General features: G+C 37.9%; 1 non-coding gene across 1 annotated transcript; it reads left to right on the forward strand.

Moving 5' to 3' along the window:
- Positions 1 to 8443: 8443 nt before the first annotated feature.
- Positions 8444 to 8551, forward strand: LOC148572049 (small nucleolar RNA R71). The gene has a single exon (XR_015907910.1). It is a non-coding gene; the product is annotated as a small nucleolar RNA R71 (small nucleolar RNA).
- Positions 8552 to 22271: the final 13720 nt, after the last annotated feature.

Here is a 22271-nt window from a genome sequence, read left to right on the forward strand (position 1 = left end):
AAACCAAACTTAGAGTTTGAATGTGGGGGTTTTGTTTGACTCTGTATTGAGAGAAGCTTTTCATGCTTCCTCTCCATGGTTACAGAAGGAGAACCTTGAGTCTTATAGTTTGCAATGTCTGCAAACCACAGAGCTTCCTGAATAGCAAACAATTGCTCATCCGGAAAGGTTTCAGAGATCTCAGTAGGAGGGAGAGATGCTCCTGCTACTGGTTCTATCCGAGACAGGTGATCAGCTACTTGATTCTTTGTCCCTTTTCTGTCTCTTATTTCTATATCAAACTCTTGCAGAAGTAACACCCATCTTATGAGCCTGGGCTTTGAATCCTGCTTTGTGAGTAGATATTTAAGAGCAGCATGGTCAGTGTACACAATCACTTTTGATCCTACTAAGTATGATCTAAACTTGTCAATGGCATAAACCACTGCAAGCAGCTCTTTTTCTGTGGTTGTGTAATTTTTCTGGGCATCATTTAAAACACGGCTAGCATAATAAATGACATGCAGAAGCTTGTTATGCCTCTGTCCCAATACTGCACTAATGGCATAGTCACTGGCATCACACATTAGTTCTAAAGGTAATGTCCAATCTGGTGCAGAAATAACTGGTGCTGTGACCAGCTTAGCTTTCAGAGTTTCAAACGCCTGCAGACACTCTGTGTCAAACACAAATGGCATATCAGCAGCTAGCAGATTGCTCAGAGGTTTTACGATTTTTGAAAAATCCTTTATAAACCTCCTATAGAATCCTGCATGCCCCAGAAAGCTTCTGATTGCCTTAACATTAGTGGGTGGTGGTAATTTTTCAATTACCTCTACCTTAGCTTGATCCACCTCTATTCCCTTGTTCGAAATTTTATGCCCAAGGACAATTCCTTCAGTCACCATAAAGTGACATTTTTCCCAATTTAAAACCAGGTTAGTCTCTTGGCATCTTTTCAGAACAAGTGCTAGATGGTTAAGACAGGAGCTAAATGAGTCTCCAAATACTGAAAAGTCATCCATGAAGACTTTCAGAAATTTCTCTACCATATCAGAGAAGATAGAGAGCATGCACCTCTGAAAGGTTGCAGGTGCATTACACAGACCAAAAGGCATTCTTCTGTATGCAAATACTCCAGATGGACATGTGAATGTTGTTTTCTCTTGGTCCTGAGGATCTACTGCAATTTGGTTGTAACCTGAATAGTCATCCAAAAAGCAGTAGTATTCATGACTTGCTAGTCTTTCTAGCATCTGGTCTATGAATGGTAAAGGGATGTGATCCTTCCTGGTGGCTGTATTGAGCCTTCTGTAGTCAATACACATACGCCACCCTGTAACTATTCTTGTAGGAACCAGTTCATTTTTTTCATTATGAACCATTGTCATACCTCCCTTCTTAGGGACAACATGGACAGGGCTCACCCAGGGGCTATCAGAAATAGGATAAATAATCTCAGCCTCTAGTAACTTAGTGACCTCTTTCTGCACCACCTCCTTCATGGCGGGATTTAGCCGCCTCTGTGGTTGAACCACTGGCTTAGCATCATCCTCCAATAGGATCTTGTGCATGCATCTGGTTGGGCTAATACCCTTAAGATCACTTATGGACCACCCAAGAGCTGTCTTGTGTGTCCTTAGCACCTGAATTAGTGCTTTCTCTTCCTGTGACTCTAAAGCAGAGCTTATGATTACAGGAAAAGTGTCACCTTCTCCCAGAAATGCATATTTTAGGGATGGTGGTAGTGGTTTGAGCTCGGGTTTAGGAGGTTTCTCCTCTTCCTAAGGTGTTTTCAGAGGTTCTTTTATTTCCTCTGGTTCCTCCAGATCAGGCTGAACATCTTTAAAAATGTCCTCTAGCTCTGATTCGAGACTCTCAGTCATATTGACCTCTTCCACCAGGGAGTCAATAATATCAACGCTCATGCAGTCTTCTGATGTGTCTGGATGTTGCATAGCTTTGACAACATTCAACTTAAACTCATCCTCATTGACTCTCAGGGTTATCTCCCCTTTTTGGACGTCAATGAGGGTTCGTCCAGTTGCTAGGAATGGTCTTCCTAGAATGAGAGTTGCACTCTTGTGCTCCTCCATTTCCAGCACTACAAAGTCAGTAGGGAAGGCAAATGGCCCAACCTTGACAATCGTGTCCTCAATTATGCCTGATGGGTATTTAATGGAGCCATCAGCAAGTTGGAGACATATCCGGGGTGGTTTGACTTCTTCAGTTAAACCAAGCTTTCTGATAGTGGATGCATGTATTAGGTTGATGCTTGCCCCAAGATCACATAAAGCTGTCTTGGTGCAATTTCCCTCTAATATGCATGGTATCATAAAGCTCCTGGGATCTTTAAGCTTTTCTGGGAAGCTTTTCAGAATGACTGCACTGCATTCTTCAATGAGGAGAACTCTTTCAGTTTCTCTCCAATCCTTCTTATGACTCAAGATCTCTTTCATGAACTTGGCATAAGAGGGTATTTGCTCAAGTGCCTCTGCAAATGGAATCTTTATTTCAAGAGTCCTGAGATAGTCTGCAAAGCGGGAAAATTACTTATCCTGCTCCGCTTGGCGGAGTTTCTGAGGATAAGGCATTTTGGCTTTATATTCTTCAACCTTAGTTGTTGTAGGTTTATTTCCTACAGAGGCAGGTTGAGAAGCCTTCTTGAGGGAGTTATTATCAGCACTTGCAGGTGTCTGATCCCTCGCTGGCGTTTGAATGCCAGATTCTCACCCTTTTCTGGCGTTTGAACGCCAGACTTATTCCTCTCTAGGCTCTTACTGTCCTTAGAGGGATTTTGGGTAGCAGGTTGCTCATCCTCTGTCAGCTGTTCTTTTCTAGCTTTCTACTGCTTTGAGTTGAGGTATTTAATGTTTTTCCACTTCTTAATTGAACTGCTTGGCACTCCTCTGTTATCTGTTTTGATAATTGCTATTTTGTCTTGTTTAATTGTGATTCCATATCCTTGTTAGCATTTTTGGTTTCTTGTAGCATCTTCTTAACTTCTGCTAACTGCCTTGTTATAGAAGATAGTTGCTGATTGAGTTTAGCAACTTGTTCCTGAGGACTAAAGTCAGTTGATACTGCCTTCGCTTCTTCTTTCATGGAGGACTCATTATTTATATACAAATGCTGATTTCTAGCAACTATATCGATAAGCTCTTGAGCCTCTTCAATAGTCTTTCTCATGTGTATAGATCCACCAGCTGAGTGGTCTAGAGATACCTGAGCTTTTTATGTAAGCCCGTAGTAGAAGATATCTAACTGCACCCATTCTGAAAATATTTTAGAGGGGCATTTCTTTAGCATCCATCTGTACCTCTCTCAGGCGTTATAAAGGGATTCATCATCCTCTTGTTTAAAGTCTTGGATGTCCAGCCTTAGCTGTGTCATCCTTTTTGGAGGGAAATATTGATTCAGAAATTTGTCTGATAACTGTTTCCATGTTCTTATGCTTGCTGTGGGTTGGTTATTTAACCACCTCTTAGCTTGATCTTTTACAGCAAACGGAAACAGCAACAGCCTGTATACGTCTTGATCTACCTCCTTGTCACGCACTGTGTCATCAATTTGCAAGAACTGCGCCAGAAACTTAGTAGGTTCTTCCTGTGGAAGACCGAAATACTGGCAATTTTGCTGCACCATGACAATGAGCTGAGGATTTAGCTCAAAACTGCTTGCTTTGATGGAAGGTATACAGATGCTACTCCTATATGCAGTAGTAATGAGGTTAGTATATGACCCCAGAGTCCTTCTGGACTGTTCATTTCCACTTAGGTCCATGATGGAGAAAGGGAGATGATGCGGATTGCAAATAAAATATTTATTTTTTTATTTTTTTATTTTTTTATTTTTGAAAACCGAAAATAAATTAAAATAAAATAAATGAAAAATTGACTATAATTTCAAAAATTTGAAGAAAAAGAAATAAAAGAAAATTAAAAACTAAATTAATTAATTAAAAAGATTTGAAAAAGATGTGGGTGAGGATTTTCGAAAAAAATGAAGAGAGAGAAATTGGTTAAGAAGTTTTGAAAAAGATATGTCTTAAAATTAAAGATACTTGTAAGAAAATAAAATAAAATAAAAGATATGAAAAAGATTTGATTTTAAGATTTGAGATTAGAAAATATAAGATAAGCTAGGTAAGAGAAGATAAGGAATTTAAATTAAAAAATTTTGAAATTTAAATTTTAAATTTGAAAATTAATTTTGAAATTTGAAATTTGAAATTTGAAATTTGAAAATTGAAATTTGAAAATTGAATTTTGAATTTTCGAAAAAGTCAACAATATAAGATAAGGATTTAAAAAAGATTTAAATTTTGGAAAGATTTGAAAATTGAAATTTGAAAATTAAATTTTGAATTTTGAATTTTGAAATTTGAATTTTAAATTTTGGAAGTTGAAATTTGAAATTTGAAATAAGATAAGATAAGATTTTGAAAAAGATATGATTTTTTGAAAAAGATTTGAATTTTGAAATTTTAAAACTAAGATAAGATAAAATAAAAATTTTTAAAATAAAATCTGAATTTTTAAAAGGAAAATTCAAAAAATCAATTAAAATAAAGGAAAAAGATATTTTTGAATTCAATGAGGAAAGAGAAAAACAATAAAAAGACACAAAACTTAAAATTTTTAGATCTAATGCTCCTTATTTTCGAAAATTTGGTGGAAAAACACCAAGGAACACCAAACATAAAAATTTTAAGATCAAAACGCAAGAAAGACTCAAGAACACCTTGAAGATTCACAAGAACACGAAGAACAAAAATTCAAAGACTCAAAAGACTTAAGAACATAATCAAAGAAAAATTATTTTTGAAAAGATTTTAGAAAGAAAGACTCAAAGGAGCAACTATTCACAAGAACATAGACACATTCAACAAATGCAAGGATTAAACAGAGAAAAACTATTTTTTTTGAATGACAAAAACACAAAGGATACCAAACTTAAAACATACAACTAGACTCAAACAGAAAACTCTAAAGATTAATAAAGAAAAGTAATAAATTTTTGGAAAATTTTTGAAAAGAAAATAAAAGACTCTGACCCAAAAGACAAAATTTTCCTAATCTAAGCAACAAGATGAACCGTCAGTTGTTCAAACTCGAACAATCCCCGGCAACGGCGCCAAAAACTTGGTGCACGAATTGTAAATCACACTTTTCACAACTCGTACCACTAACCAGCGAGTGCACTGGGTCGTCCAAGTAATACCTTACGCGAGTAAGGGTCAATCCCACGGAGATTGTCGGGCTTGAAGCAAGCTATGGTTATTTTGAAATTCTTAGTCAGGAAATCAATGATAAGGGTGGTTATATTTATGAAGGGTAAAAAGCGTAAATTAAATAATACTTGTTATGCAATAATGGAGAACAGATTGAGGATTTGGAGATGCTCTGTCTTTCGAATCTCTGCTTTCCTACTGTCTTCTTCTTCACGCACGCAAGGCTCCTTCCATGGCAAGCTGTATGTTGGTGGATCACCGTTGTCAATGGCTACCATCCCCCCTCTCAGTGAAAATGGTCCAAATGCGCTGTCACCGCATGGCTAATCATCTGTCGGTTCTCACTCATGTTGGAATAGGATCCATTGATCCTTTTGCGTCTGTCACTACGCCTAGCACTCGTGAGTTTGAAGCTTGTCACAGTCATCCCCTCCCAGATCCTACTCGGAATACCACAGACAAGGTTTAGACTTTCCGGATCTCAGGAATGGCCGCCAATAGTCCTAGCCTATACCACGAAGACTCTGATCATGAACCAAGAGGCTAAGAGATATACACTCAATCTAAGGTAGAACGGAAGTGGTTGTCAGGCACGCGTTCATAGGTTGAGAATGGTGATAAGTGTCACGGATCATCACATTCATCAGGATGAAGTGCGAGTGAATATCTTAGAATAGAGACAAGCATGATTGAATGGAAAACTGTAGTAATTGCATTAATTCATCGAAACACAGCAGAGCTCCTCACCCCAACCATGGGGTTTAGAGACTCATGCCGTTAGAAATACAATATGAAACGTGTAAAATGTCATGAGGTACAAAATAAATCTCTAAAAGTTGTTTAAATACTAAACTAGTAACCTAGGTTTACAGAAAATGAGTAAACTATGATAGATAGTGCAGAAATCCATTTCCGGGGCCCACTTGGTGTGTGCTGGGGCTGAGACTTGAGCTTTACATGTGCCTAGGCTGTTTCTGGAGTTAAACACCAGGTTGTAACCTGTTTTGGGCGTTTAACTCCAACTTGTAACCTGTTTCTGGCGTTTAACGCCAGAATAGGGCAGAGAACTGGCGTTGAACGCTAGTTTGCATCGTCTAAACTTGAGCAAAGTATAGAATATTATATATTTCTGGAAATCCCTGGATGTCTACTTTCCAACGAAATTGAGAGTGCACCATTTGGACTCATGTAGCTCCAGAAAATCTATTTCGAGTGCAGGGAGGTTAGAATCCAACAGCATCTGCAGTCCTTTTTCAGCCTCTAAATCAGATTTTGCTTAGGTCCCTCAATTTCAGCCAGAAATTACCTAAAATCATAGAAAAACACACAAAATCATAGTAAAGTCCAGAAATGTGATTTTTATTTAAAAACTAATAAAAATATACTAAAAACTAATCAAATCATACAAAAAACTATGTAAAAACACTGCCAAAAAGCGTATAAATTATCCGCTCATCACTTCATAGCTTCATTTAAACTGAATTTTACTGTTCTGCCATCTATCTCAAAGGAGTAAGTTCCTGAGAATGCATCCAGCTTGAACTTTGAAGTTTTCAGGAATGGTCTTCCAAGCAGGATTGATGATGGTCTTCTTGAGTCATTAGGGGGCATTTCCAGGATATAGAAGTCAATAGGAAATGTGAACCCCTTAATGCTCACTAATACATCTTCAGCAATTCCAACTACTGTAATAATACTTTTATCTGCTAACACAAAATGAGCTGCCGACCTTTTTAAGGGAGGGAGCCTCAAAGTATCATATATAGACAATGGCATTATACTAACACATGCTCCTAAATCACACATACAGTTAGAAAATATCACACCTCCAATGGTACAGTTAACCATACATGGACTTGGATCACTACATTTTTCGGGTATACCTCCCATTAAAGCAGATATAGAACTACCTAAAGGAATAGTTTCTAATTCATTAATTTTATCTTTATGTATGCATAAATCTTTTAGAAACTTTGCATATTTAGGTACCTGCTGAATAACATAAAAAAGGGGAATAGTTACCTCAACCTTTTTGAATATTTCTACCATTTTGGGATCAAGTTCCATCTGCTTTCTGGGCTTCCTTGCGAGTTGTGGGAATGGGATAGGAAGGGCGTTACTTGCAACTTCTGCATCCTTTGGTGTTTTGTTCTGTGGTTGAGCTGCTTCTTCTTCAACTATGTTTTGTACGTCCTCTTCTTCTTCAGCATCTTCCACTTCCACTACATCCTCAGCTGGGACGTGTTCTGGTAGGCTTGGCTCCTCCTGGTTCCTCTCTTGTAATGTGGTTCCAGACCTCAAAGTGATGGCATTGATGCCACCTTTGGGATTAAGTAGGGGTTGAGAAGGAATTCCACTGGAGTTTGAAGGTTGATTGGTGGAATTATGTGATGAATCTAACCAGGAGACGAGAGCTTGTAAAGTAGCAGTCAGACCATTTAAAGTAGAGTTCAGCTGTGTCTGCATGCCTTGTTGTCCTTGTGCAAGAGAACGGAGCATCTCGTCATTTGATGAGGAATTGGAATAAGCGATCTGAGGAACCTGTTGTTGGTTGTGCTGGAATCCTTGAGATTGTCTTAGGTGAGGTACTCTGTAAGGCTGGTTCTGATTCTGCTGTCTGTTGTTGTTATTCCACCTCTGGTTTCCATTGTTATCTCTGCCTCCTCTGTTATAGTTGTCCCTCCAATTATGGTTAGAATTATCTCTCCAACCTTGGTTGGAGTTATCCTGCCATCCTTGGTTATGGTTTCCACCTTGGTTGTATTTGCCGCCTTGTTGATTGTATCCTTGATTCGGGCGGTCATAGAAGTTATGAGTAGCTGCCACAGTGTTGTCTTCCTGTTGGAGCTGTGGACATTCATCAGTATAATGACTATAATCAGCACAGATCCCGCATACTCTTTGGGAAACTAACTGTTGGCTCTATTGTGGTGGGTGAGGTTGAGCTTGTTGTTGTTGGTTCAACTGCATTTGCTTCAGTAGGTTGGTCATTTCATATATACTCTGTGTAAGAGCAGTAGTCTCAATGCTAGAGAAAACCTCTGCAACAACTTTTGAGTGGCTGTGCCTCTGCCTGTGATTCCTAGTGGACTCAGCTAAGTCGCTGATCAGTTGCCATGCTTCATCTGCGGTTCTGTACTTTTTCATAGAACCATTACTAGCACCATCCAGTGTAGTCTTATCCTGGGGGTTCATGCCTTGAGTGAAGTAGCTGATCAGCACTAGTCTGTCAATCATGTGATGGGGGCATGTGTCTAGAAGGTTCGTAAAACGCTCCCAGTATTCATAGAGAGTCTCCGAGTCACTCTGAACAATGCAAGAGATCTCTTTTCTCAGTCTATCTGTGACTTCAGCTGGGAGGTATTTTTCCAAAAATTCTCTCCTAAGTGTATCCTAGTTGGTAACAATCACTTCAGGTTTGGAGTAGTACTACTCCCTTGCCTTTCCCTCAAGAGAAAACGGGAAGGCAGTTAACAGAATAGAAGTTTCATCTGCACCATTACGCCTGACAGTAGAACAGGCTGTCTGAAAATCCCTAAGGTGCTTAATAGGCTCTTGAGCAGGTAAGCCATGAAACTTGGGCATCAAGTAGATTAGTGCAGTTTTCAATTCAAAATCTGCAGCCAGATTTGGATGATGTACTTGATAAGGTTGCAGTGTGAAATCTGGGACTCCAGCTTCCTAGAGAGTAATTCTCCTAGGTTCTACCATGTTACCTGCACGTGAATCAACTGGATCAGTAGTAAAGGAGCTTGTCTCGCTCTCAGATGGTGGTTCAGATTCGCCTTCAGATGAGACTGGTGAATCGATAACAATCACTTTACCACCCTCAGAGGCTAACCGACGTCGAGCTCGCCTAATACGTGAAAGAGTTCTTTCAATTTCAGGATCAAAAGCGGCTAAGCTCGGATCAGGCAGTGAATGCGTCGTTCAATGAGAAAGACATATAGCTCATGGTAACAAAATAAAAATAAAATATGCAAATAAAAATAAAATATGTACACTAATTAATAATCTAGCACGCTATTGTAACTCCCCGGCAACGGCGCCAAAAATTGGTGCGTGGCAAAAGTTAGACCAATTAAGAGAATCTTAATAAGAGAGATGCATTGCAAGTATAGCCCTTAACCAGCTAAAGTCTGCCTCACCAATTTAAAAAGGGTTGTCATAAATTTTAGAATTAAAAATACTGGGAGTATGAGTCCCAGGTCGTCTCCTAACGAGTTGCAGGAAAGCGTACTATTTTATTAACAAGAAGTTTTCCAGAAAAGTTGAATTTTGATAATGAGTAAAATTATTTGTAAATTAAAACAATAAAAATGAACTAAGAACAATTATTGATATTCTAAATAAAAAGCCTTGACTAGGGGAATGATTAATTGGAAGTTCTATCCTTGTTGGAATCTTCTCAAGTGTAGTGTAAATAAAGGAAAGTTAAGTGATTGAGCTAACTCTTACCCGCAAATCTTAGTCCTCTCCCTTGGGAAGGTCTAGCATTAGTAGGTACAGAATTAGCCAACAACGTCCAATTTAACTAAGCACTTGAGCATTCCAACTCAAGTGTCTCCTCTTAATCAACCCCCATGTCAAGTAGAAAATCTACTCCATTGACATGGATATAATACTCATAAAAATATAAGAAGACATAATAAATTAAATAAAATAAAATAGAGAATTTATAATTAATTAAAAATAAAAGTAACTCTATATATTAATAAATTCAAAATGCAACATACTTAATTGAATAGGGTCGATGAGTAACTAATAAGAGTAAAGGAATAGGGAAACAAACTAAAGTGATGTTTTCACCGAGGTAATGACTCTTCAGCATCCAAAATCTAAGCAAAAGCATAAACTATCAGTGTAAAGCTAATCTAGATTCAGATCTAAAACTAAAAGTAATCCTAATATCGATGTATATGAATTTGTGTGGATGCGTCTTGAGTCTCTGCATGTTCCCTAGCTTTAGTCTGTGTTTCTGGGCCAAAAACTGGGTCAAAATGCGGCCCCAAATCGCCCCCAGCATATTCTGTTATTTCTGCAGATCGCGTAGGTCATGCGTTCGTGTCATTCAGCGATTTTTCTTGCCACACGAGCATGTCGTTCATGCATTCGCGTCATTCGTGCGGACTTCTATCCATGCGTTCGCGTCAGGCACGCATTCGCGTCACTGCGATTTCTTCATTTCGCGCACTCGCGTGAGCCATGCGATCGCGTCAGTGTTCGCTAGTCATCTCCTTGGTTTCTTGTGTTCCTTCCAATTTTGCAAGCTTCCTCTCCATTCTCTGAGCCATTCCTGCCCTATGAAGCCTGAAACACTTAACACACAAATTACGGCATCGAATGGGATAAAGGAGAGTTAAAATGTACTAATTAAAGGTTTCTAGGAAGCAAGTTTTCAACCATAAACAATACTAGGAAGGAATTATAAAATTCATGCAATCTATATGAATAAGTAGGTAAAGACTTGATAAAACCACTCAATTAAACACAATATAAATCATAAAATAATGGTTTATCACTTCTCTCCATCTATTCATCTTCTTTCTTTTTATTTTTGCTTGAGGACAAGCAAATCTCTAAGTTTGGTGTGATTTCCGTGATCCCTAGGCTAAAACGAACGAATCTCATGGCTCCCAAAGGAAGACAAACCACCTCAAGAGGCAAGAAAGAAAGCAATCCAAAGCCACTTTGGATGCATGAGAATTTCTGCACCAAAGAAGATGCATACCATTACTTCAAAATTCTGTGCAGAAGATCAGTGATCCCGGAAGTTTGGTTCAATCTGAAAGAAGATGAATACCCGGGGATCCAAGAGCAGATTCGAAACAGGGGCTAAGAAGTCCTGGTTAATCCTGAGATACATGTTGGAAGAAACATGATCCAGGAATTCTATGCAAATCTGTGGATGACGGATAAGTAAAGATTAGAAGGAACTGCTTTCCACTCCTTTCAGACCATGGTCAGAGGAAAGATTATTTACTTCCACTTTGACAAGGTGAGAGAAGTTCTCAAGCTTCCTCAACTACAAGATGATCCAGAATCCTTTAATAGGAGAATGGCCAAAGATAAAAGGCTAAACAATTTCTAGAGGACATATGCCTCCCTAGAACCAAGTGGATTACCAATACAAAAGGTGTCCCAAACTAGCTAAAGAGAGGAGATCTCAAACCAGTTGCTAGAGGTTGGCTGGATTTTATTGGGCGTTCTATACTCCCAACCAGCAACCGTTCTGAAGTCACTGTCAAGAGAGCAGTGATGATTCACTGTATTATGCTGGGGAAAGAAGTAGAGATTCATCAGCTGATCCTTGGTGAAATTTACATATTTGCAAACAAGGAATTCACTAATGCTAAATTGGCTTACCCAAGCTTGATCAGTCTGTTATGTAAAGATGCGGGGGTGCAGATAGGCATGGATGAATATATCCCAGTTGAACGCCCAATCACCAAAAAGGTGATGGATGGACCTCAAGTTCAAGACAACCCTATCAAGAGGAGGGCGCATGAGCTCCTCCCAGAAATTCCTCAATTTGAATACTGGGTCCGCTTAGAAGCATTTGTCACCAAGCTGTAAGAAGCTATGGATCAACTCAAAGAAGAGCAGCAGAATCAAAACAGCATGCTCTGCAAACTGCTCAAAGAACAAGAGAAACAAGGGCGTGAGATACAGGAGCTAAAGCGCCAGAAGCTGCCCCTTGAAGAGCTAGACGTCCCACAGATTGAAGGAGCAAGTATCTCTCAAAATAAAGGTTGTTAAGTCTAACTGTGATAACTTTTGTTATTAGAGACCTATTTTAAGAGTTACATGAGCATTAGTATTAGAGTCGTTTATTTTTATGTCTTTAATTTCCTTTCTTTTATTGTTATTTATCTGTTTTTATGTTTAGTTTCTGCCTTGTTTTTATCTTTATTACATGATTATTAATGTTTAGTGTCTATGTCTTAAAGCTATGAATGATTCCATGAATCCCTCACCTTTCTTAAAAGAAAAATGTTTTTATTTGCAAAAGAATAAGAAATGCATAATTTCAAAATTTATCTTGAAAATTAGTTTAATTATTTTGATGTGGTAACAGTACTTCTGGTTTTCTGAATGAATACTTGAACAATGCATATTTTTTATAGTTAAGTTTATGAATGTTAAAATTGTTGGCTCTTGAAAGAATAATGAAAAAAGAGAAATGTTATTGATAATTTGAAAAATCATAAAATTGATTCTTGAAGTAAGAAAAAGTAGTGAAAAACACAAAGCTTGCGAATATATATATATAGTGAAAAACACAAATCCGCTCACTTTGTGACTGGTTTACTGAGGACTAGGTCGGGATTTGATGCAGTTTAGGTGATCGTGGATCGCTTAACCAAGTCCACTCACTTTCTGCCTTTTCGAGTGAACTACTCTTTAGAGGAATTGACGAGGTTGTACATAAAGGAGAATGTAAGATTGCACGGTGTGCCATCGAGCATAGTGTCAGACCATGATTCCCAATTCATATAAAGGTTTTGGGGAGCTTTCCAAAGACCTTTTGGTACGAGACTATGTCTCAGCACGGCATATTAACCACAAACAGATGGACAGTAAAAAAGGACTATTCAAATGTTGGAAGATATGCTAAGGGCGTGTGTCTTGGATCAACCGGGAAGTTGGGACCGCTACATGATGACATGTCACCATGTCATGTTTTTCTATGCTTTTTCCTTTGTTTTCAATAGGTTTTATGCACTTTCTTGAGCCATAAGCAAGCCAATTGGGTAGATTTTCATGCTTCCTTTGATTTAATCAACCATGTATGAATTCATGCTATTTCATGAGGTTTTATGCTATAATTGTCACATATTATGAAAGAATGAATATCTCATGATTTTGAGCATAGCTTTGATGTGTTTGGTTGATTAATGATAGGTGAAGAAAGCTTGGAGAAAGGTTGAAGCAAGGAGGAATGGCTAGGAGGAAGAGAGGACAAAAAGTTTGAGCAAAATTTTGCCTCAAACTTTAGCTCAAGCTTTTGGATTAATTGAAAATGAACCAGGGAGCAAAAAGCTGGACCAAAAGTTAGCCTCAAACTTTTGTGCAAACTTTTGGGCAAAAAGCTGGAGCAAAAGTTAGCCTCAAACTTTTTGGCTAACTTTTGGCATCACAAATCAACACCCTGGAGAGCAAAAGTTTGCGCCAACATTAGCCCCTAACTTTTTGGCTAACGTTGGCGCATGAAAAACACACCCTGGAGAGCAAAAGTTTGCGCCAACGTTAGCCTCTAACTTTTTTCCTAACATTGGCGCCATGAGTGCATACAAGGGGTATACTTCCAACAAGAATAACTTGAGCTACAGAGCTCCAAATGAGGTGATTCAAAAATCAATGGAAAGTAGGAATTGAGAGCTTTCCAAGCATATATGGCACTGCATGGTGGACACTAGAATTGAGGGAGAAAACTGTCCCGCAATATGCATAAACGAATATGGTGGCAACCTGCAGTGAGGCCAACTGACCTCTGCACCTTCGACGGAGTATAACTCGACCTGTAGAGCTCCAAATGATGTGCTTCCAACGGTATTGGAAAGTAGACATCCAGGGCTTTCCAACAATGTATAATAGTATGGGGTGGACAATACGTTTGGGCCTCCAAAACCGGCGTTTTCGACCACGTTTGAGGCAAACTTTACCTCAAACGTTGGGCACCAAAGCCAGCGACCCTGTCCTCTTCAAAGGAGCATAACTTGAGTTGTAGATGTCCAATTGAGGTGATTCCAATTGGGTTAGAAATCTGACATTCAGAGCTTTCCAACCATATATAATAGTTTATAGTGGGCATAAAATTAGCAACGTTGACAAGAGGACAAAGTAGCGCCATGAGTATGCAAGGGGAGGCCAACGTTGGAGCAAAAGTTTGACCCCTAACTTTTTCCCCAACATTGGTATCAGCAAAAGAGGGTAGCTGATGTGAAAAGTTGGAGTAAAAGTTTGCCTCAAACTTTTACTCAAACTTTTACTCAAGCTTTTAAGATTTACAACCCGGTTCACATTGGTTCTCTCTCCAACTCCAAGAGCAATCAACCAAGGCCTCTATCAACCCAATTCCATCAAGAGCAAGGGCCCAATTGACACCACTCAAAGGCACAAGAGATAGTTAGAATAGAAATTTCATTTTAATTGTAATTTTTTTTGAATTTCATTTTCATTTTGTAAAAACGCCTATAAATAGGTATCTGTTTCATTTTATAGGGGAGGCGAGCTCCACTAGGGAGCATTAGGAATACATAACTCTCTCTCTTTAGTTTTTTTCCTTTTTTTTTTTGAATCTTGGGTTGAGAATTGAAGAAATTCTGTTTCAATCTCAACTTGAGAATTCTCTCTGTTTTCCTCTTCTGCAAACTTTCAGTGAATTGCAATTTGAATTAAAACTCTCTTTACTGCTTTCATCTCTATTTCTTCTGCAAATTGTTTACTGTTAGATCAAGGAAGGAATTGAGATCTAGACTTGGTCTCTAGTCTCATCCAACCCCTGAGATCTTCAACTTTCCTTTAGTTATTGCAATTGAGCTGCATTTCATTTTCTGTTCGGTTCCTCAATTCAATTTACATTAAGCCTGCTGCAAATCTCATTTACTTTCCTGCACGTGTGTTCCTCTGCATTTTACATTTGAGCCACTGTGATCTGAATTTACTTTTCATGCAATTTTAATTTCCTTGCAATTGTTCTAAGTTTTGATTTACTGCTTTCATTTAATTTCCCTGCACCCAGTCCCCTTTACTTTCATGCAATTTACATTTCTTGCAATTTAAGATTCTTGCAATTTACATTTCTTGCTCTTTAAGTTTCTGTCCATTTTACTTTCCGCACTTTATAATTCCTGCAAGTTTACATTCTATTGGCTTCAATTGTCACTCAAATCACTCAATGTTAGCTTGACTAAACTAATCACTCACTAAAGTTGCTTGATCCATTAATCCCTGTGGGATCGACTTCACTCCCGTGAGTTTTATTACTTGATGCAACCCGGTGCACTTGCCGGTTAGTTTTGGGTGTTTTGGAGAAATTCGTTTTTCCACAAAATTATCCCATCAAGTTTTTTGCGCCGTTGCCGGGGATTGATTTAGATCAACAATGATTAAGTGGGTGAGAAGTCTAGATCAAGCATTTTCTTTATTTTTGTTCTTTGTTCTAAGTTGAAACCAAGGTGTTTGAGTTTTTGCCTCACTAAGAAATTCTCATCTCTGATATGAGTAATTTCAATTTTCATTGATGTTTACAAAAGACAAATGGAGTTCAACTCATCATTTGGTCAAACAAAATTTTATGGGATATCACCCACCATCACCAATCTCTAATGGTGGTTGGGAATATCACCAAGAAACTTCAAATTCTGGGCTCTCCAATTCATGGAGGCATGCTTCAGAACCACAAGATGAGAAAGAAAATCATATGGGATATTTCCCTCCACCACAAAATAATTCAAGTCATTATTCCAATGGTGGCTGGGAGTATTACCAAGAAACTGCAAATTCTGAGCAGTCAACTCACATGAGAGATTGTCCAACCTCACCTCCCACTTCTACATTTGAAAATTCTTCATCACCTAAATATGCCTCAACACAAACTTCCACGAACCTAGGCCTCTCAAAGCTAGAGATCATGTTTGAAAAATATGAGAGGGAGGCGCAAAGATCTTGGAACGAGCAAGAGAATTCATTCAAAAATATAGAAGTGATGGTAATCCAATTGTTAAGTGCAAGGGAGAAGGTGGAAGAGCAAAATAAAGATCCCCTTCAAAAATCTAGAGAATTGTTGAAAAGACAAGAACAACTCATGGAGGAACAACAACAATCCTGGAGAGAACAAGAAATCCGTCTTCAGAAGATGGATGAGCAATTGGAGAACATGGGGAAATGCTCGGATCCACTAAGCAAGGAAAATGAAGACCAATTTGTGAGTGAGGAAGTGGAAAAATAAGATGAGGAGGCTACTGCATCAAGTGAACTTTCAATGAAGAATGAGGTGGTTAAAAATGAAACTACACTTGAGATGACAAAGGAACATGAAGAATCACAACTCTCACAAATTTCCCTGACCCAAAAACTCTCGATAATTGAATCTGTGATTGAAAAATATGAAGAGGAGATGAAGAAATGTTGGGAAGATCAACAAACCTCCTCAATAAAAAAGCTATTAAGTCAAATGTTGGGTGCAAGGGAGGAAGTGGAAGAGCAAGAAAGTGAGAAAGACAACCAAAGAATTCCAAACTCAAGTGAAGTAGAGAAGTACATGAAGGAAGAATCCACAGAACCACCATTGCAAGAGACTCTTGATGAAGACAAAACTCCAACAATCACACAGCAACCAAGTCGTAAATTCAAGGAAGTGAAGGCAATTAACAAAAGCACCAAGAAGAGGATTGTGACCAAGATACCAAGGACAACATTCATGAGAAGGTCAACTGCAAACAATCCTCCCCCTGATCCAGCAAGCAAGATCAATCAAGCCAATTTCACAAGGAAGCTTACTGAGGAGAGACCAAGACAGGGGGCAATAGCTGAATCTTCTCCTCCCTTGAGGTCATTCCTCTTAACAAACTGGAAGAAGAGGAAGAAAGTAAAGAACAGGTAGACAGTAGGTACATTTCTTCTCCTTGCTTTGTTTAAATTTCAATAAATTGGCATATGATCACATTCTAAGTTTGGTGTTGCCTTGCAACAAATCGTTTTCAATCCCGTTTGGATGATTGCATCAATTCTACATGAAGTGTCATGCTAAGATTCTAAGTTTGGTGTTCCACTTAATTTTCTATGCAATGAATCCAGCAACATCACTTGTCTGCATAATCATATTGCCTTTTACAGTGTTATTTTTCTTCTTAGTTGGATAATTTTTGTTTTCTCTTTGTTTCATTTATTTACTTGTTTTTAATACTTTCCTTCATTAACTGTTTTTGTTAATACATCACCAAGATATCCTTATTCATAACAGACTCTTCATTCGGTGATTGTATTTAACATATAACAGTTTCTTTTGTTTAGTTTTAGTTCAAATAAATTGACATATGGTTGCATTCTAAGTTTGGTGTTGCTATGCAACAAAATTTGGTTCCAATTCTTACAAGATACTTGCATTAATTCCAAGTGAAAGTGTCACACTAAGTTTGGTGTGCCACTTATCTTTTATGCAATGTATTGTGCACACCTTCTTATCTATGCAATCATAATGTCTCTGTCTCTTATGCCTTGATTATTATCTTTAATTTTGCTTGCTTAGAACACATGTACTACTAACTTTTCATTGTGTAAGACATTCATGATCCATCTTAGTCCCTAGCCATTATTCTAATTGTTGCTTGAGGATGAGCAAGCAGTCTGAGTTTGGCAAGGGAAGGAGGAAGAATAGAGGAAAAAGGACAACAATAATGAAGATAAACTACAAGGTTGTAAAGTTCCTTTTCTCCTCATTTGTTTCCAGCACTTAAAATGCATGATTGTCTTCATCTTTTCTGTTTACATGTGTGTATGAATAAAGCATAGCTTGAATATTGATTTATAACATGTTGCCATGCCATTGTGATTACCAACTTGAGTTTTGTGAATTCAAAAGCAGTAAAGCATCATGATCATAAACAAACAAGGAACTAAAGAAGAGTTTAGCATGTGCATACAAGTATTGGAAAGCTAGTATGATTAATTGTTTCTCAATTGCATTGGATTTTATTTAATTGAAATTTTCATCTAGAACATTTTGTGAAATCTTTTAAAATCATGAAAACCTTGAAGAGGCAAATACAATTAAAGCAAGAAAAGAAAAAGGGAAAGAATGAGAAAGCTGAAGGCTCTGAGTACCAATGGCAATTCATTTGTTAAGTACTTGTGGTGTTTATGTATCAAGCCAAATGCTTGGAAACAAAACACTTAGAAGTCAAGGTTAGGCTCAAAGTGCAAAAGCACTCCCTCAAAGCTCAAGGCTCTGAGCATCAATGATTAGAGAGTCAAGAAAAAAAAAGAAAAAAAAATGAGCTTAATGAAGTCCTCTAATCAAATGCTTGTGGTGCTTATGTATCAAGTGGTAATACTTGAAAACAAAGCATTTAGAAGTCGTAGCTTTGTTATCAACTCATGGGGCAAAGCACCCAAAAGGAGAAGCTAAATAAGAAAATCAAAAGCTTGTTTCAAGGAAGAAATATAAGAGAAATATTTCATAAATTGAGCTAGATGGAAGCATCAATCATTTACATTTCTTTTGTAATTGTAGCATGCATAGAAAACTAGCTTGCCATGAGCATTGAGTTGCTATTCTTCTTACCTTGGATTGTCAATCTCTATTGCATGATTCTTTTCTTGCTTGGGGACAAGCAAGGTTTAAGTTTGGTGTTGTGATGACATGTCACCATGTCATGTTTTTCTATGCTTTTTCCTTTGTTTTCAATAGGTTTTATGCACTTTCTTGAGCCATAAGCAAGCCAATTGGGTAGATGATGAGTATTTTGGTGGAAAAGTGAATTTCTCCCAAAACACACAAATCTAACCGGCAAGTGTACCGGGTCGCATCAAGTAATAAAAACTCACGGGAGTGAGGTCGATCCCACAGGGATTGAAGGATTGAGCAATTTTAGCTTAGTGGTTAATTTAGTCAAGCGAATCAAGATTTGGTTGAGTGTTTTGTGATTTGCAGAAATTAAATTGCATGGAATTAAAGAGAACAGGAAATAAATTGCTGAATCTTAAAGAACAAGAAATTAAATGGCAAAAACTTAGAATGCAAGAAATGTAAATTGCGGAATCTTAAAGTGCAAGAAATGTAAATGACTTGAATTGTAAAGGGGATTGGGACTTGGATTTGCAGAAATTTAAACAAGGAAAAGTAAATTTGCATCAAGCAGAGAAGTAGAAGAGGGTTTGGGTTAAATCGGATCTTGAAGCAGAAAAGTAAATGAACATGAAAACAGTAAACAGAGAATTAGAAATTGAAAGTTCAGATCTCAGGACCCAGAGACTAGAAAACCGAGTCTAGATGTCAATGCCTTCCTAGATCCAACAAGAACAATTGCAAGGGAATTGTAAATTGCAAGGAAAGTAGATGAAGAGCAATTAACAGAAATTAAATTCAATCAAGCAGTAAATAAAACAGAGAGATCCAAAGATGAGATTGAAACATAATTTCTTCAATTCTCCAACCCAAGATCCAAGACAATTGTAATTGAAATTGAAAGCAATAAAACTAAGAGGAAGAGAAGTGAATTCTCCTTCCCCAAGACTAAGAAATTAAAGATCACTCAATATCCAAAGCTCTCCGAAAACTATTATGAAAATTCAAAGGAAAAGCTCTCCGAAGAACTTGAATTCTATCCTATTTATACACTTTCTTCAAATAATCTTCAAGCCTTGAGTTGGGCCTTTGCTCTAGGTGGAATTGGGTTGAAAGAGGCCTTGGTTGATTGCTCTTGGAGTTTGGAGAAGAACCAAAGTGAACCAAATGAACCGGGTTGGAGTTTTGCAAAAGTTGGACCAAAAGTTGGAGCAAAAGTTAGGGTCTAACTTTTGGTCCAACTTTTCATATCAGCCACCATAACTTGCTGCTATCCACGTTGGGGCAAAAGTTAGGGGTCTAACTTTTGCTCCAACGTTGGCCTTCCTTAGTGCACTTGTGGCGCCAACGTTAGCCCAAAAGTTAGGGGCTAACGTTGGCGCAAACTTTTGCTCCTCCCCTTGTAGTTTTCATGCGCCAACGTTAGCCCAAAAGTTAGGGGCTAACGTTGGCGCAAACTTTTGGTGCCCAGGGAGTGTTTTTCTCATGCCAACGTTAGCCTCAAAGTTAGGGGCTAACGTTGGCGCAAACTTTTGGTGCCCAGGGGTGATTTTCATGTGCCAACGTTAGCCTCAAAGTTAGGGGCTAACGTTGGCACAAACTTTTGGTACCCAGGGAGTGATTTTCAAGTTCCAACGTTAGCCCAAAAGTTAGGGGCTAACGTTGGGGCTAACTTTTCACCCAAAAGTTTGTGCAAAAGTTTGAGGCTAACTTTAGGTCCAGCTTTTTGCTTCCTGGTTCAATTTCACTTATTCCATTGTCTTCTCTTTACTCCTAGCTATTCCTTCTTGCTTCAACCTTTCTCCAAGCTTTCTTCACCTATCATTAATCAACCAAACACATCAAAGCTATGCTTAAAATCATGAGATATTCATTCTTTCATAATATGTGACAATTATAGTATAAAACCTCATGAAATAGCATGAATTCATACATGGTTGATTAAATCAAAGAAAACATGAAAATCTACCTAATTGGCTTGCTTGTAGCTCAAGAAAGTGCATAATTCTAATGAAAACAAAAGAAAAAGACTAGTTAAAATAGGCTAAGATGACTTGTCATCACAACACCAAACTTAAAGCTTGCTTGTCCCCAAGCAAGAAAAGATTTATTGAGAAGAAAGAATGAAATGGAAGAGGATGTTCATGCTAGCAGAGTATTATTGATAGTTCATGGGATTTTGTGTGGATATGTAAATACTCACTTCTTATTGACTTCTAGGCCTAGAAAGTCTCCTTCAAGCTTCAAGTAACATACTGCTATGACCTCTCATTATTCCTTTATCCTTGGCTATTACTTTGTTTATAAGCTTTATTTGAGTGTCATGTGTAGCAAGTTCATTTCCTTTTCTTTATACTTGACACATTATTCACCATAGACACTTGGCTCACATTCCTTCTTAAAACATTAATGCCCAGCACCTCTTTGGGTTACTAAATGCCTTGTAGTTAGGTTGCTCTTGATAGTGGACTTTCAGCTGATGATCCCGGATTAGTTAACCCAAGTCACCGAGTGTTGATGCACCCTAAAAGCTTACTAATCCAAGCAGATCCTAATACAAAGACACCACAGGCATATATTTTAAAGTTCAAGCTATTGGTGTCCAGCTTTGTTTCTTTTTGTTTCCTTTTGTTCTGCCACTTTTTGGCTATCTCTTTTCTTTCTTTCTTTTTGTTTTTCTTTCTAACCAAGGAATTTTTTATTTAATTGAGATTCATAGACAGTAGGCCACTCTTTACTTAGAATGAGATATCCTAGCTCTTTATTCACTAAAAGTGAGCTATTATACAACCACACACATACCACCATTTACTTTTATTCTACTTCTATCTAATAGAGACTATCTTGCTTCACATTTAAACATTTCTTTTATTGAACTTAAAGATGCAGGGGACAAAACATGCTTCTTGTCAAGTGAAAGTAAACACACAAGCACACACATAAACTAGCCTACTTATTTTAAAAGAAACAAACATAATGCAAAGACTATTAATTAAAAAGAACTACTTAAAGATGCAAAGACAACTTAGAACAGATAGAATGCATGCTTTTTTCTTTGTAGTGATGAACAAGGAGCAAGTCCACCTTTCATTTGTCATGCTTTTTCTTTCTCCTTTCATACACTTGGTTGCTAGTATTTCCACCATCCGTGTTTGTTGTCTGTTGGCCTCGCCAGAATCCAGCCTTATTCATAGCCTCCTCTACTCTATCTTCAAGTCTCATAGCATTGCTTACCTCTACCTCACTTCTCTTTTTGAAGAATTCATCAAAAGTTGGGAAAGCCGGATCCATGTTGTGCAAATGTTCTCCAATATAGTTTAGTTTGATTTGGCTATTGATGTTGTAATCGGCTTGTACTTCATACCTTGCATCTTGGAGTGTTGTGAACTCTTTGAGAGCCCTCAAATTTTCAGCTTGCATTTGTTCCAACTTTCCAAAAGATTCATGAGATTGAAAAGCATGTTCTTCTTGCATCACAAGGAATCTTGACTCGAATTCACTTTGTTTGTTCATCATTCTTAGCTCCCTTTCTTCTTGTGCTTGTTGGTTTTTTATGTATAGAGAATGGTATTCCTCTTGCCTTTCTTGAATTCTCATGTACTGTTGTGACAATCTTCCTATTGCTTCTTGCATTTGAGTCATATCCATATTGCCATGTGGGAAAAAGTGTGGCTGTTCCTCCTCCTCTTGTGGCTCTTCTTCTATGTGTGGCTCATCTTCTTCCATTGGTTCTTCTCTTTGCCTTCTTCCATGTGGCCTTCGGCCTTG

The sequence above is a fragment of the Arachis ipaensis genome, chromosome B3 (genome assembly GCF_059453495.1).
Source record: "Arachis ipaensis isolate K30076 ecotype BB chromosome B3, ASM5945349v1, whole genome shotgun sequence".
In the NCBI taxonomy this organism is placed as follows: Eukaryota; Viridiplantae; Streptophyta; class Magnoliopsida; order Fabales; family Fabaceae; genus Arachis; species Arachis ipaensis.